The following is a 14,930-nucleotide window of genomic DNA, read 5'->3' as shown; positions in this document are numbered from 1 at the left end:
TCAGGGTAACCAGGGAGAAGAGAGAGGGATAGAGGACGAAGGGGACCAAGGGAAAGAGGAATCCTTCCAGGACATGCTCCCAATGTCCCATCTCCTCCAGCTGTGGCTCACCTGCCTACAGTTACCACCCAGCTTCTCTATGCAAACGAGGGTGGACTGATTAGGTTTCAGCTCTCATGCTCTAATCCCCCACCTCTGACCATTCCTACAAGAACACAGGAGCTCTTGGGGACACCCCACATCCAATACATAATGGCATATTTTCCTGCGTTCTGTCTTCACTTCTGTCTGCTCTTGTCTCCCTCTTGCTCTTAGCTGCTCACCTTGGCTGAAACTTCATTTAGGAAACAGAAGCTCTTGGTCAGTCTAGAACTCATTCCCTATTTCTTTACCCACTCTGCACACCTACCTGCTTCTCCACCCATCTCCTCTTCCCTCCTTTCTCCCCACAAGGGGAACCTGGCAAAGACCCCTCTTTCTACCTGTGTTCAGAGCCCCATCTCTTCTAGCCCTGTCAAGAGCTTCATTCTCTTTTTTCTCTTCAACACTTTTTCATGGATAAATTAATCCCATTGCTGTTAATGTGCTTCAGAATCTTTTTTCTATATTAAAAAAAAAAAAGCAATGAAAGGAAACCTCCCTTGAGCCCAGCTCCACCCCCACAGCTACTGGACCATCTGCTTCCTTTCATGATCAAACTTTGCAAAGATTCATGAGATGTCGACTCTCCTACTTTCCAGTTTCCTTGCTAACTTGTTCTTCTCTAGCTTCTTCCTCCAGCATCCCAGGAGGCCACCTGTGAGCTCTCCAGACCTTAATCTAGAAGATTCTTTACTATTCTTGTCTTCCTTGACCTCTCAGCGATTTTCTGCACCAAGGGACATTCCCTCCTTTCGGAAAGAGCTTTTCCTGAGCTTCTGAGGCCCCACAGTCTTGGTTTTATTTTATTTTACTTCCCTACCTCTTTGGCTGTTTCCTTTTATCATACTTTTAAATGTAGACATTTCTTAGATCTCCAGCTTAGAACTCATTTTCTACTTTTTGTGCCAGTTTTGGCCAGCTGAATTTTCTTTGAAAAAAAGAAGAAAAAGTCTTTAAATTCTGCCTAGATGCTGACCCCTGGCGAATTTACATCTCCAAACCCAGACCCTATCTCTGAGACAGCCACAGAAGTTCAAAATTTAATATTTCTAGAAATGAAATTCTGGTTTTCCCCACGCTGTCTAGTATTTCCCCTCCTCTGTGTTCTCCATTCCACAGCACCCCCCCACACACACAAAACCCTATTCTGAACAAACTGGGAATCATTGGCTCATTCCTTTGCCTGGCCATCCACAGCCTATCCATCTCCCCATGTTGACATTTCTCCCTCCACTGTCCACGCAAATCCATCTTCATTGTCTCCTCTTGACAACATTTCCCTAATCAATCCAACCTATCAGCATCTCTTCGCTGGCCCCTACAGTAATCTCCTAATGTATTTCCTTGTTTCCACTGTTTTCTTGTTCTACTCTGTTTTACACCAGGCATGCAGAATGATCTTGAAAAAAACAAATTGGATCATGTCACTCTTCTGCTCAAAACCCTTCCCTGTTACCCCATATGGTTGGAACTAAATTGACCTGCAACCAGTTTAGGCCTTCTGTTACCATCACCTGGGCTCTTACCTTGCTGTATCCACGCTGGCCTCCCTTCACTTCTTTAAGCCTAGAACAATCTTGCTGTGTCTGGAACACTCCACCCCCACAGCCTGTCTCAAAGACATTGCCATTTTTCTTAATAAAATCATGTATTTTATTTGTTTGCTGCTTGTTTCTTTTTCCCCTCAACCTCATTCCCAGATAGAATGTTCATGAATGCAAGAAAAATGTCTCTAATCCACAAATACAGAAGCAACTGGTATCTACCACAGTGTCCAGCATGCAATGTGTTTGAGAAGAATTTGTTCAGTTTCTGACTCCATATGGACTCTGGTGCTTCTTGGCCTCCTGTTTTAGACTCTGAAGTTCAGAAGTGTGATTCTGTAGATTGAGTCAGATCTCCATGTTAATTATGTCTTGCTGTTTTAGATATATATATATTTAATTATACATATATATATATATATATTTAACCATACCATTGACCAAGTTATTAAAAAAAATCCCTACATCTTGACCCTCAAAGAACTTTACTGAAATAATGTCCTCCTGCCACATCTCCCTGTCCCACCATCTTTTGGAATTCTCATCATATATGCCAACCCATATCTTTTCTTTAAAAAATCTATTTATAGCTTATTTTCCCAGATAAAAATAGAATGAGAAGAAAGAAAATCTTACCATGGTGCATAATTTGATTAACACTGAGTAAAAATTCAGAAATTAGCTACCTGATTTAGGCTACTTGTTTGGAAATTTTAAGAAAAGTATGATCTGAAATGAAATATAGTTTGTAATAATTGTATGGCAGAGCTCATAGATCCCTGTATCTTTATAGAAATTGCAAGATTTTAATCTGACATATATGAGAATATATTGTATCTTTACAGCTTTCATAGATATGTTCCTTTTTACTAAAGTGGTAATTATTTTTATATTTATTGTCATATCAATTGCTTAGCAGGTAGAAATAAAACATGAACTGTAGATACAATTGCCAGTGATTTCCCTTTTCTCATGGTCTCAAAAAAAGCATATTTCAAGCTGAAAGTTTATTTGTCATACATCTGCAGTGTCGTGACAAGAATTCAATATATTTAATAAGTAGTTAGAGAATAGAGATTTCTCTTAGGATTATAGCAACCTGTGACTAGGATTATTCAGGTACAATACTATGAGAGTTGAAAGAAAAGTCAGTATAACACTTAAAATTCATTTAAAGACTCCATTTTAATAGAGAAAAGAACTATATAAAGCAAGGTAGAACTATATTAAGAATACAGTCCTCACTTTATTAAGTGTTAGAGAGAATGTGTGAATTTCTTCTACAGGTTTTTGCTGTTTTCCTGTGGGTAGTCTGAATTAACTTGAAAATCCAGATAAGGGGTTTTTTTTTATTAGAAAAAAAATAAAGTTGAGTAAAATGAGATATTAAAGAGAAGAATAAGTACTGGAATAAACATTGGAGCTGAAACTAAAGTAACTGAAGTGAAAATGTTTTCATAATGAACTTTTATGTTTAACAAGCCCAGACACTTCGAACAGTGTAAGCTATATTAAAGCCTTTTATGAAAGGATTATGTTTTGTATGATGAGTGTTTTAATATAAGTATGGTACACCACGTAAAATATAACTACATTTAACTCAAAGTAATTATGAGAATTCAGGCAAAATTATTTTTCTCCTGTACTATCACATTGATTCAGGATTTTTTTTTTCTTTCTGGAACCTTTCACCAACGTGTCTCTGTTTCAATTATTTTTGGCAGTATATATTGCGTCTCTCTGCCTCAGCTACCTTTTATATCGACAGTTGGTAGCACAAGCCTTTTAACGCACAAAGGGTAGCAGCACTTCAGCCAATCTGTGATAAAAGGGAAAAAATGAAATCACTATGGAAACTGCAGGAAGGATCTAAAAGCTCTCTTTATAAAGTAAACGTCTGATGTTTGTGACTACAGGGGTAAAAAATTCATAAATCTCTGTGATGCTATCATTTCTGATTTGTTATCACTGCAAATGCCAACTCGATGCAGCCTGACCTCAGCTTCATTAAGTGCTGTGTGCTCAGCAGCGGTTACTATTCAACAGGAGGAAGACCCACCCTGGTCTGCAGGGAGGTCTGGGAGTTTAGGTGATGCTGTGGGACTGAGAGAAGAAACTAACTTGCTCAGAATGTTTTCTTTCTTTTCTCATTTGCTTGTCTTTCCCTTTTGATTCACAGTGACTTGATGGAGTCAAGCACACAGTTGTACTGCTCTGTGTTTTCTTTTGGTTTGTTCTTCATTGGAAAATACAGCAAGTCTCAGATCCAAATTCAACGTAGAAACTGCAGTTCGTCCCATGACATGTCTATCTTTGATCTTGCATTGAAAAAAAAAAAAAACCGCTCACTCTCTCTTTTCAATCATAAAGCAAGTCAATACCCAGGAGAACCTGTTCCCACTTCACCACCTTGGATCCTGGGAAGGAAAATAACAAAGGAGATTGTGACTGCTCAGCTCTGGAGAATCTCATCTGACACCAGACAGCAACAGGCACCTGTGTGAAGAAGGCGTTTCAGAATGTCAGTTCTCAGAAGTTAAGTGACTTTTATAATACTGTTATTTAAATAGGACTCTTTTTATTTAATAACAGTTCACCAGGGAAAGGGAGACTAGGGGATAAAGAGGACCCTGAAAAGTTCTTAAATGTGAAATGCTTCAACTTCAAGAATCAATTCTAGAGAAAGGTGAATAATTAAGTAAGTAGACCCATTTCAACATAGCTTGTGCTACTCTGCTTTCTCCAATGTTTACAATCAAATATTATTTCATTAGTTAGATTTTCAGGCAATAGAAACTGGCCTTTTTTTTTAAGAAAGAAAGTTGGTGGCAACTTTACTATTGTTGTAATGCATTGAAATGTCAAAAACTGATGTGCATGGTAATTGATTTCATATTGTCATGCTGAATTCGGACAATTATAAACATTGCAAATCTAATGTTTCAAGGTACTTATGAACAATTAGCAGTTCTGTACTGGCATCTCAATCATATCACTGATGACAATAATGTATTAAGTTCTAAATCCTAAAGGGGATATTGTGTAAATGATGCTTAAGAAAAAAAATCAGAAAATGAAACCAAAGTAATTAAAAACACAAGAACTGAGCATGAGTTGTCAAGGGGCACTTGCTGTTGTGCAAGGAACTTGCTTGAAAGAGAAGAATATAACATCTACAGTACTGGGTTTATTGAACTTCTTCTACTAATGATGAACTCAGCTGCTTGCATAGGCTTTACAGTTTCCACAGTGCTTTCTCTTACATTAAAGAACGTTAATGATCAGTTCCACGGCATCAAATGCAAGTGTGTGTTTGGGCACCCAAACATAAATACAGGCATACTTTTATTTGAAAATATTTAAATGCCTCATACATACTGACTTCACTGATGCTTCTTGTGCATATAATGAAAGCCAATTATCTGTGGAGAAAACTTGACTGGGTGGAAGAAAATTAAATTGGTTTTTAAAGAGTTCCTTAAACAGCAGTAGCTAGGGAAAGGGCCAATAGCAATTTAGTGCAAGATTGTAATGGCTTTGCCAAATTAATAAATCATGCTTTATCCTGACTTTTACCAAAACTTTTGGGTGGGGAAGACCTCACATGACCAATAGATGGGAGAGGAGCACTTTCCCTGCAGCTTTGCAGGTAGCAGAACATTCTGCCCATCGCTGCAAAGCTCTGGGAACAACTGGTGGAGAAACCAGGTAGGTCCTGTTTCACTCAAAGAATAGGATGCAGAATAATACATGTCAATGCAGAAAACATTTTAGAATTGCAGTTCTTGGAGGAAATATTAATGTTCTAGAATATTCCATGATTTATTTGTAAAAAGGCTATACAAGGTAAGGTAAACGTAGTAAAATCTTTACCAATGTTTTCTGCCTAATCCCCTTCTGGGAGTTTCCTCACTTCTGTGAAATGCCTTTGTGTGGAATATCAACTCTCATCAATCAGCTACATGTTTCTTTTTTTCTTTCTTTTTTTTTTTTTCATTGTGCCTTAAGTCTGAAACTATTTATAAGAGCATTTATAGAAACTTGGGAAAAACATGTTGTTTCATTTACACATACAACAGTGCAAATACTTTCTCTTTGTTACCATTCAAATATTAACTTTCTGTTCTCTGTATATTCTCAGAATTGATTTCCAGCAGCTATTGTAGAATAAAAAAGGTAAAAGGCTCCACCATTACTTCAAAATATCTTATTGCTTACTAATTGATGAGTAAAATATTTCATTGAGCTTTTCTAAAACCGAATTGTTATCTAATTTAAATTAAATGTCAGGAATTTGAACTTGATAGACTATAAAATATATATGATTATGTTGTAGAGAAGATTATTAGGGAAAATGTGTGTTTTTCCTCTATTAGAAATACTGCAGGAGTTGGATGGTGTGAAGTACCTCCTAATACTTCCCATTAAATCATCCATGACTTTTCAAAACAGCACTTTCAGAAATCGTACTTTCACTTAGTTATGAATTAAATGGAAAACTAACTAATATTTACTGTCTGTTCTCTGAACCTTAACTATTGGAAAGCCTTAGTTTATATTTCATAATGTGTTTTGTAATCAGCCGAATTGTATGATCAGATTTGTTTAAGATTTTAATTTTGAATGTTATCAAATACTGTCCTCTGGCACCCTGCAGAAGTTTTAGCTTTTCCGTCTCTCTCTCAAGAAGGTGAGGTTCTGTGGAGCAGAAGTCACCAGGACATCTCTATGGTATTTAATATTCACATGGACTAAAGAGGGTCTCAGAAGGTGTTCATAGTTTTGCATCCTTTTCTGTTAGAAATATTTTGTAATTTTGCCATGAATTTCCAACTTGCCACCATCAAAAATCTTGATTCCTCACAAACTTTCACTCCAAACCAAAATATACTCTGTAATCTCAAATCGGTTAATGGAGATAAGATGAAGATTTTAATTATAATTTTAATATGTAATTGAAGCCATTTGTAGATTATGCACAGAGGTGATCTTCTATATATTTAATAATTGTGTCAAGAACTTAGATAATGTTTAATTTGGTGGAGAAACTATTTTTAACTTTGCTGGAGTTGGGTTACTTTCAATATTCCCAGAGCGTCTTTCAGAAGTTATACCAGTGTGAGGTTCCTTGTGTGAATGAATAACTAAGTGTGTCTCCAGCATGTCCTGGGGGCAAATCATAAGAACTGGAATATTCTGTAAGATAAAGAAGGGATTCTGGTTTCATTTCACATCTCTTCTGGGAAACCTAGCTTGAGGTTTCTCAGATCAAGCTATGTGGCCAAAAAGAGATTAAGACCCTTAGAGCAACGAGTCTGCCCCTTGCTACTGTGAATGAGTGGTACCCCTAACTCTCCTCTATATAGGTCTTAGAGACCCAGCACATTGGACAGGATATTTACTTTTTTCTTTAAAGAAATGGTGGACACTTCATGTTGGAGTTTTGCTTGACATGAATCATGGCAAATTGGGGACTGATGTATGAATTTTGAACTTATAGCTGTGTGGTATATACCTCAGGGGTGTTCTAGGGACAGAGACAGAGACTTCATGAAGGTCCCTATTATGGAAAAAAAAAAAAGATCTTTTTTTCCTACTCATGAAGCATACAAAAGTGTGTGCATTGCACAATACAGCTATCCATTTATACTCAGACACACACACACACACACACACACACACACACACACGCACCTCCACACTCTCCATGGCTATCTGTTTTGATTTGCATGTGCACATGACTCTCATTAATGCTGATAACCCTCTGCAAATGCCTCCAGAAAATAATGGCCCCCTACTGTGAGATCTGTCTGCATTTAAACATGCTAAGAGCCGAATATTTAAAATCTGTTTGGCACACCAAACTTGGTTTTCTGAAGACAACAGAAGTGGAAAAGAAAGATCAAAAGAAAAAGAAAAAAAAAACCCACAAAAGATAATAACATCTGGATGGGGCCTGGGTAATGCTCTAATTAAATGTACTTACACCTAAGTCTTATCACATGCTCAGGAGTGAGAGCTTACAAGCCCCCTTTAAACTGCAGCCTTAAAGGCAGTCACGGGAACTATGCACGGAAGCTGGGAAGCTGTCACTTCTCCTGTGATCTGGCTCGGTTCAACGTGTGTTCCTATAATTTATCCTCCTTTCTTTCATTGCATGGGCCTCTGCTGTTTTACTGTTAAGATGGTCATAATAAATGAAGTTGTCCCTTGAACTTCACAAAAATATGCATATTCTTTAAAATGGGTGGGCTTTGGGGGGAAAAAACAGTTTATGCACAAAAAAGAAACAGACTGCAAAATTCTCTTGTTCCTGACTTATAGATTAAGATGAGTTTAGCAAAAATCCACCCATACTTTTTTCCTTGTTCAGGTAAAGTCATTTGACATCTTGAACATAATAACAACTCTCCCGGACTACAAACCACAAGGCAACCATTTCAGATGTCACTAAGTCAAGCAATTTTAACTTCTGAAAGAGTTTCTAAAGCCTATATTAATTGCTTAGTGTCCTAGTTAAATTAGCATGACTTGAAATGGTTTCGAAATGCTGGGATTTAGGACAACAGACAGTATGAAAGGAAGTTCCTGTATTTTCTCGGTTTTTTTTTTTTTTTAATGAAGTTTTGAAGCACCACAATGCGATCTCTTATTAGTTTGCTTTTAAAAATAAATAAAGCAAACCCTAGATACTTGGGGAAAGCTGTTCGGCAATGCACAGATATGTTCTACATGTCTCATTAGCATTTACAGCCATGCATGGCTAAGCCTCCCCCATTGCATGGAATATTTACCCTCTGGCTTTGTAAAGTGATGCCTGACTGTGGATCTTACGAAGGAATTCCATAACCATTTTCTACACTATACAGCACACCTACTATATTAGATTATACGCGGTATGTCTTGAGTGATGGTAAAAATTAATGAGGATGAGTGTTCATTCCAGGGGGGAGAAAAAAAAAACAAAGTGCTCATATATTAAGTGTCTGGGGTGAGGACAGGTTCACTTTTTGTCTTAACCCAATGACAAGCCACTTTTATTTTTGTTATGTTATTGTTAAATACTCAAATGCAAGGCACTTTGTCTCCTTCCACTCCTTAAAAGAAAATTATTCAATCAATACACAAAAATGAAAGTTAGAAACCCACTGGTCATTTATGAAGGTCTAGGAATTGAAAGAATGAGATGTATTCCTGGATCTCGGGATGCATCAGGGAGAAGATAGAATAAGTTATTTTTCTCTGAGCTTCCTTTATTTTGCATGATTTAAAATTGGTGTAGCATTGGAGATGGGAGTTGTTTGGGGGGTGTTTGAGAAAACAGTGAAGTCTAGGAAAAAAGTGGACCAAAAGGACTTCAGACCTAGGGGACACAGGTCCGCTGGGGTGACTTTTTATGCAGAATGTTTTCAATGTGCCACACCCCTATGCGAAAGGCTGGAACCTCTTTGGCTTAAGTATCCCCCTATCTGTTTTACAATATATGTATTTACACTCAGGGTGTTTTAAATAACCCCAATTACTCTCTTCCTTTTTAAATTGGCTATACTGTTCATCTTGGATGTCAAAGCTTTCTTTTACTTGTTAAGTGTTGCCCGTGCGATCTAATGCTTCATTTCTCCACCCCCCCCCCACCAAAATAAGACACTTGCATCAAATTCAACATTTTAGTAGTAGTGGCAAAAATAGCCCCCCCTTTGAAAAGATAAAGGATTAGTTTCTGCAGTGAGTTCATCTGTATCATCCCCATTTATCTCTCATGGGTGATGAGAAGACCTTTGCATCTCACCAAAAAGCACTAGTAAAGAAGGAGTTAAAATGAAGGCAGGCTCACTGGCTTGCTGAGATCTGTCAGAGTCTGACTGGCTGGCTACATATCTGTCTCTGGAACAATAGGTACCTGTATTCTGCACGGACTGCTGGGCAGCACTGGCACTCTGGAGAAGGTCTGCCTCTGTCTGCGCTTTCCTGGTGAGAATCCCCAATGACAGTCCCACTTTTCAGTGGACGAGAAAAAAAAAAAAATATATATATATATATATATATCTGTCTACTCTCTTGATGAAGGACAGAGCTTGATCATTTTGTTCAGGCTTGACTTGGCCGGAGGTTTTAGCTTCTTAGTCTCAAGTCAGCAGTCTCTCTGGCTCTCTTAGTCTCTTTCTCTTTCTCTCTTACACACACACACACACACACACACACACACACTTCCTCCCTCTGTCTTATTCTCTTTCTCTCTCCCTTCCTCTCTCATTTCCCCCTCATAGGTTCTATGCAGGCAGATGAGTGTCACCGCTGTCACTGAGGCACAGAGCTATAAACATAGTGGAGCCAATTTCCACGATGGTGAGAGAGGGGGCACTGGAGGTGACAACAATGACAAGATCGTCCTTCTGACAAGTTTTAGGTAAGAAAATATTTATGCTTGATTCTAGCGTTTCTGCATCCCTGTGGCTGAGACATTGTGATAGAAAGCGAGTCTCGTAGGGAAATATTTTTGAGAGGGTATCATCGGGGCTGTCACTTGCCTTCAAACCTGTGTTCTCCGGCTTTGTGTTACTAGAATCCTCGGAGGTGAGGTGTGAGCGGGGCTGGTGGAAGGAAGGGTGAGCTGCTTTTTACGTCTGTGTGGTGACATTCACCATGCTGTTTAAATTTATATCTGGAAAAAATTCTGTTTGGTGATAGTTAGCAATGTTTTGTGCAACGTGGAACATATGGCTGGGCAGAAATTAAGTGATGCTCTTTCATTCTTAATTTGTAATTATTTTTACACTCAACCATACTGAGGTCAGTGAGTTTTAAAAATTAATGAGATTCCCCGTGGAGTTCAAATAGTAATATCTACGTGAGCTGCCAGAAAAAGATACGATTATGCTGGTGTGTATTTTTGCCATAGATTTAGCTGTCTTATTTTGAACACACTCCATTTGAAATCTATGAAATGTACAATAGTTTACGAGACTCGCTGTGATTTGGGAGATTGCTGCTTAATTATTATTTAATAGCCAGGAGACGTTGAGTGAAAATTAAAGTGTTAAGGATGGACACTGGGTGTGGAGGTATTACTAAAACTTCGTAGACATTGTTATAACAATAGAGAATACCTGGTTACTTTCGAGGAAACGACATACAATGAATGAGCTGTACGCTCCAAAAAAATCTGCAAATGTGTTTTCATTTTAAAGTACTATATAAAAACTCAGCAGATATTTAGGGTGAAAAATTGTTGGTGTGAACAAAGGAGCAAGTGTACACAGAGATGAGAATTCTTTGTCACAAAAATGAGTCCAGGGCTTGGATTTAGGAGGTCAAATGATTTTTATGTTCTCTGTGCTCCACAAAGAGAGTGTATTGGGATGAGTTCCAGGCATTTAAAAATGTACTGAAAACTTTCAATTCCCACAATTTAAAGGCATTGTTTATGTTCCTGATACCACACATTGTTCAAATGAGAGGGATGGGGGAAAGCAGTGTGAATATACAGTAATCGGGGCTAAAGATGTTTTTTATCCCTGTTCCCCCATTTACAAGACCCATTCGGGGCTTCCTGTGATATATTGTTATGTAAATACTGTGCAGCCAGGGAAAGCAGCACTATGGAGATTCAATTTACTTTGAAAGTTGTTCATTATAGCAGGGATGAATGTTATTTATTTGATGTGATTCAAAGGCTGGAAATGACTTTTTCATTGTGGCACCTTTTGTAATGGGTGCAGGGTGATCTAATCTTTTTAATTTTGGCTTTCACACCAGTGGAGATGAAAAGAGATCTGAACTCATTTATCGGTTGCTAGGTCCTTCTGGAGGCCCAAGTTCTGTTGGTGGTTGCTATGGCCAGTCTGACCTCAATCTCTGTGGTTTTGGGGACTTAAGCAGTCTTTTTTTTTTTTTTTTTTTTTTTAATTGAGGAGCATGTACCTTGATTTATGTCCAAAATTGTGGCTGAATGTCTTTGTCTGGGAGTAATAAATGGTGCTCAGCAATTCATCAGTTCTTACAAGTAAACATGACTGTCGGACTAAAAATATGTTTTGTTCTGAGTTAATGGTATGGAACAAGGCATTCTCCACAAACAGCTGTCTTTTATTGCGGAGGGGCCACTGAAACTTGGAGCAAAGTGGAGGAAATTGGCATTCATTTAGTTGGCCATTAGCATTTCATTTGTGATTCCATGATGTGGCTTAGGTGGATAGAAGACCGAGGGTGAGCCTTCCATTTCCTCACCTTCTCCCTAGCAGGGGCTGCTTCAATGCCTGGATTTGGCTGGAGCAAGAAGTCAGGAAGAGTTTTTCTGCCAGGGTTGGCCTCTGTCTGCTTCGCCCAGTGCTGAGGCACAGACAGGCAGATGTGCTGTGTGTGGCTCAGCCACGGGCGGCTCTGTCGCTCTCAGCCGCAGGGCTGGCTCTATGAGGGAAAGTTGAGTCCTGGGGTTGGTGACTCCCAGGAATGCTCTGCATGTGTGCCACTTAATGGTCCCCGGACTTCCTTGCATTCTAGACCCTCCTTAGAAAGGAGATGCAGTGATTAAGAGGCGATGGAGTCCACAGCCGCATTCAGCAGATGAGCCCCTAATACATTTCCCGTCCCCTTAAATCTACTAATTGATGGGAGCTGCAGGGAACATACACGCTGCTAATAAGATGAAGATGACAGAATAGGTATCAGGGAGGCCATTTATTGCTTATAAGCACTATCAGCTTTCTTCCGAGAGAGATTGCGGCTTTGTAAGGCAGGTTTGTTTTTTTTTAAGTATTATGCTAATGGTTTTTTATTCTAAGTCGGCCAGCACTGAGTATCTTCAAGAAAATGGGATCCATAAGAAGTGACACCCTCCTCCAACAGAAAGGTAAAAAAATCAGCATATTTTAAGGTGCCATTTTTAAACCATTTCATGTCCTTCTTGCCAGTCCTATTAGGAAACGGCTTTCTAAATATGACTATTTTACATTATTTTTAATATAGAAGACTCAAAGAGAATAACTTTGAGAATTTTATTGTTAGACACTGTGCTACAGATTGGCTAGCTTTTGTTAACAAAATACAATCAGGTGCTTCGTCTGTTGCTTTTCAGCTTTGGAAATAAGTGGCTTTTTATTTCTTTAGAGAAAATGATCCTTTGGGGATCGATAGAAATGGTCTTTATTTTATGTAGATTTTATCCCTAGAACCAGTAAATTACAATCTAGGATTACGTGATGTCAAAGGTCTCTTCTGGCTTGAAAATTCTTCAGAGTACTGGTTTTCTGAAAGAACGCATAAGGTTGCCTTTATTTATTGTAATTGCACCTGTACAATGTGTGTTTAGGTCTTCAGTACAACAGCAGTCAAAACTAATAAGCTCTCTTGCATAAGAAATAATTGTGGCTAAAATTAATTTCCAAATAATTGATATTTTAAAGATTCTCTTTTAAACTGACACCTCAGTGCTTTGTTAACTCAGTTTTTGCAGAGCTCAACTTGTGATTCCTTTACTAGGGTTTCTGACTATAGGTCTTTGGGAAGGTAATATTTTCAACGAGTGATTAATTTCCCAAGAAATATTTAATTCTAGGTATCTGAAGACAAATACTTCCTGGTATGTATCTGAATGTATGTGGACCTATTTGAATATAAAATGTCTTATAAATCTTGAATCTTGTTTTACTTTGCTGTTAATTCAAGGATTTAAGTGAATGTTGGATAGCGCTCAATTTCCTGAAATGATTAAATTCACTCTCTGAAGAATCTGGGGAAAAGGCCTGTAATGACATTTTGATGACTTTCATTTTAAGGTGTAATAGAAATTGAGTAAAATGTTTTAATAGCTATTCTTTAATATCTCATTCCAAATACAATGTTTTTATTGCTCATTCTAGCTTGCTAATAATGGTGGCTGGTAATTGTTTCTTATATAGAAATCATTTTATCCTTATGTAAAAGTTATTTCAGAAAAGTCTTCATGCATTTATTTCAGCCTTCACAAAATTGTAGTTAGCTCTAGAGATAACAGTATTTCCAGATTACTTTTGCTTTAATTTGGCATTTCCTAAGGATAATTAGTTGTTTCTTAAAGAAAGGAATATTTGATACAATAGCCTGTGGTTTGAAGAGGAAAGACAAAATAGTATTTGTGTCCGAGAAAGCTGAGAAAAGAGAAAGAAAAAATACTAAGCGCTATCACAAAATGAATTTTACTTTGCTATCAGATGTCATGTGTTCTGTAAAATTTAAAACTGGACTAAGAAATAAAAATACTTATGTAAATATGTAACTGTTAAATCTATTTTATCGAATAGTTAAGTGCCGATATATAAACTTAGGAAGATTACAGCTAATATTACCAGGAATATCTTGGCATCTCAATTCTTTCGGGAGATGTACACACAAGTAAAATTAATCACATAGCTTTTAAAGAATAAAATCCTCTGGGAACTGGAGTTGTGACATATTAGGTCAATTTTCATGTAAGTCAAAATGAAATCCTTACATCAATTTTTCTGTGCAAGTTGCACGAAGCCAAAAGCTTCCAAACTGCGTTGTTCAAAATGCTAATTAGAACACTTTTTATACATTTAATTTGATTAGAGTGAATATTTAAAGTCAGGCTGTAATATTGCTGAATTAACAAGCCAATTATTTTGTAAAACGTAAAATTAAGCTCTCGTATCTAATGATTCTCTTCTGATACACTTGAAAATATCACCAAGTTTGCTTTATTTTTGAAATTAGTATTCTTTTCCCAATACCATTGTTACAGAGCAACTGGTTACTCTTAGTTTCTTTCTGCCTCCTATAATTTTGGGTTTTGTCTTTTAGGTGTGCCATTTGTCTTTCTGGTCACCTAGAAAGTTGTATTGACTTTGAAGCTATTTATCTGACCTATTTGTCTGAGTTTGAGGGAAAAAATAGCCCCAAACTTGCTTCATTAAAAATTGTATATGAAGTGCTGAAAGATTTGAGCTGGCCTTGGGATGCTGTTCAAGGTGTTATTAGAATGTAGATTTTCCCAGTAGTAGCAAGTTCCTTATGTAATTCAGTAAAAACTTTCCTTCTGGTATCTTGGTTTATTTCCCCTAAAACAACATCATTTAGGAAATTAATTGTTGATAGTTAACTAGCAGAGGAGGGGCCTTAGTAGCTAGTGAAGATACCACCCCAAGTAACTATGTAGCTTGTTGGCAAAGATACATAATAAAGTTTTATCTACAGGTTTTGTATTAATCATCTTTGTGATACAACAGCAGATTTTAACTTTCACTGCCA

At 37.5% G+C, this 14,930-nt stretch overlaps 1 long non-coding RNA gene across 4 annotated transcripts in view; it reads left to right on the top strand.

The window, feature by feature from the left end:
• Nucleotides 1–8,641: 8,641 nt before the first annotated feature.
• The window catches only part of LOC110597857 (uncharacterized), a 95,617-nt gene continuing 89,328 nt past the window's right edge, over nucleotides 8,642–14,930 (top strand). For 3 of the 4 annotated variants that reach the window (XR_013440378.1, XR_013440379.1, XR_013440377.1), the window contains exons 1-2: nucleotides 8,642–9,656; nucleotides 9,953–10,092. This is a non-coding gene — a long non-coding RNA (uncharacterized LOC110597857). Of the gene's footprint in view, nucleotides 9,657–9,952; nucleotides 10,093–11,772; nucleotides 12,535–14,930 lie in introns of those variants that run through there. The other variant, XR_013440380.1, reaches the window with a different exon arrangement.

This window comes from Ictidomys tridecemlineatus, chromosome 6 (assembly GCF_052094955.1).
Source record: "Ictidomys tridecemlineatus isolate mIctTri1 chromosome 6, mIctTri1.hap1, whole genome shotgun sequence".
Classification (NCBI taxonomy): Eukaryota; Metazoa; Chordata; class Mammalia; order Rodentia; family Sciuridae; genus Ictidomys; species Ictidomys tridecemlineatus.
This window is presented reverse-complemented; position numbering and strand designations above follow the sequence as displayed.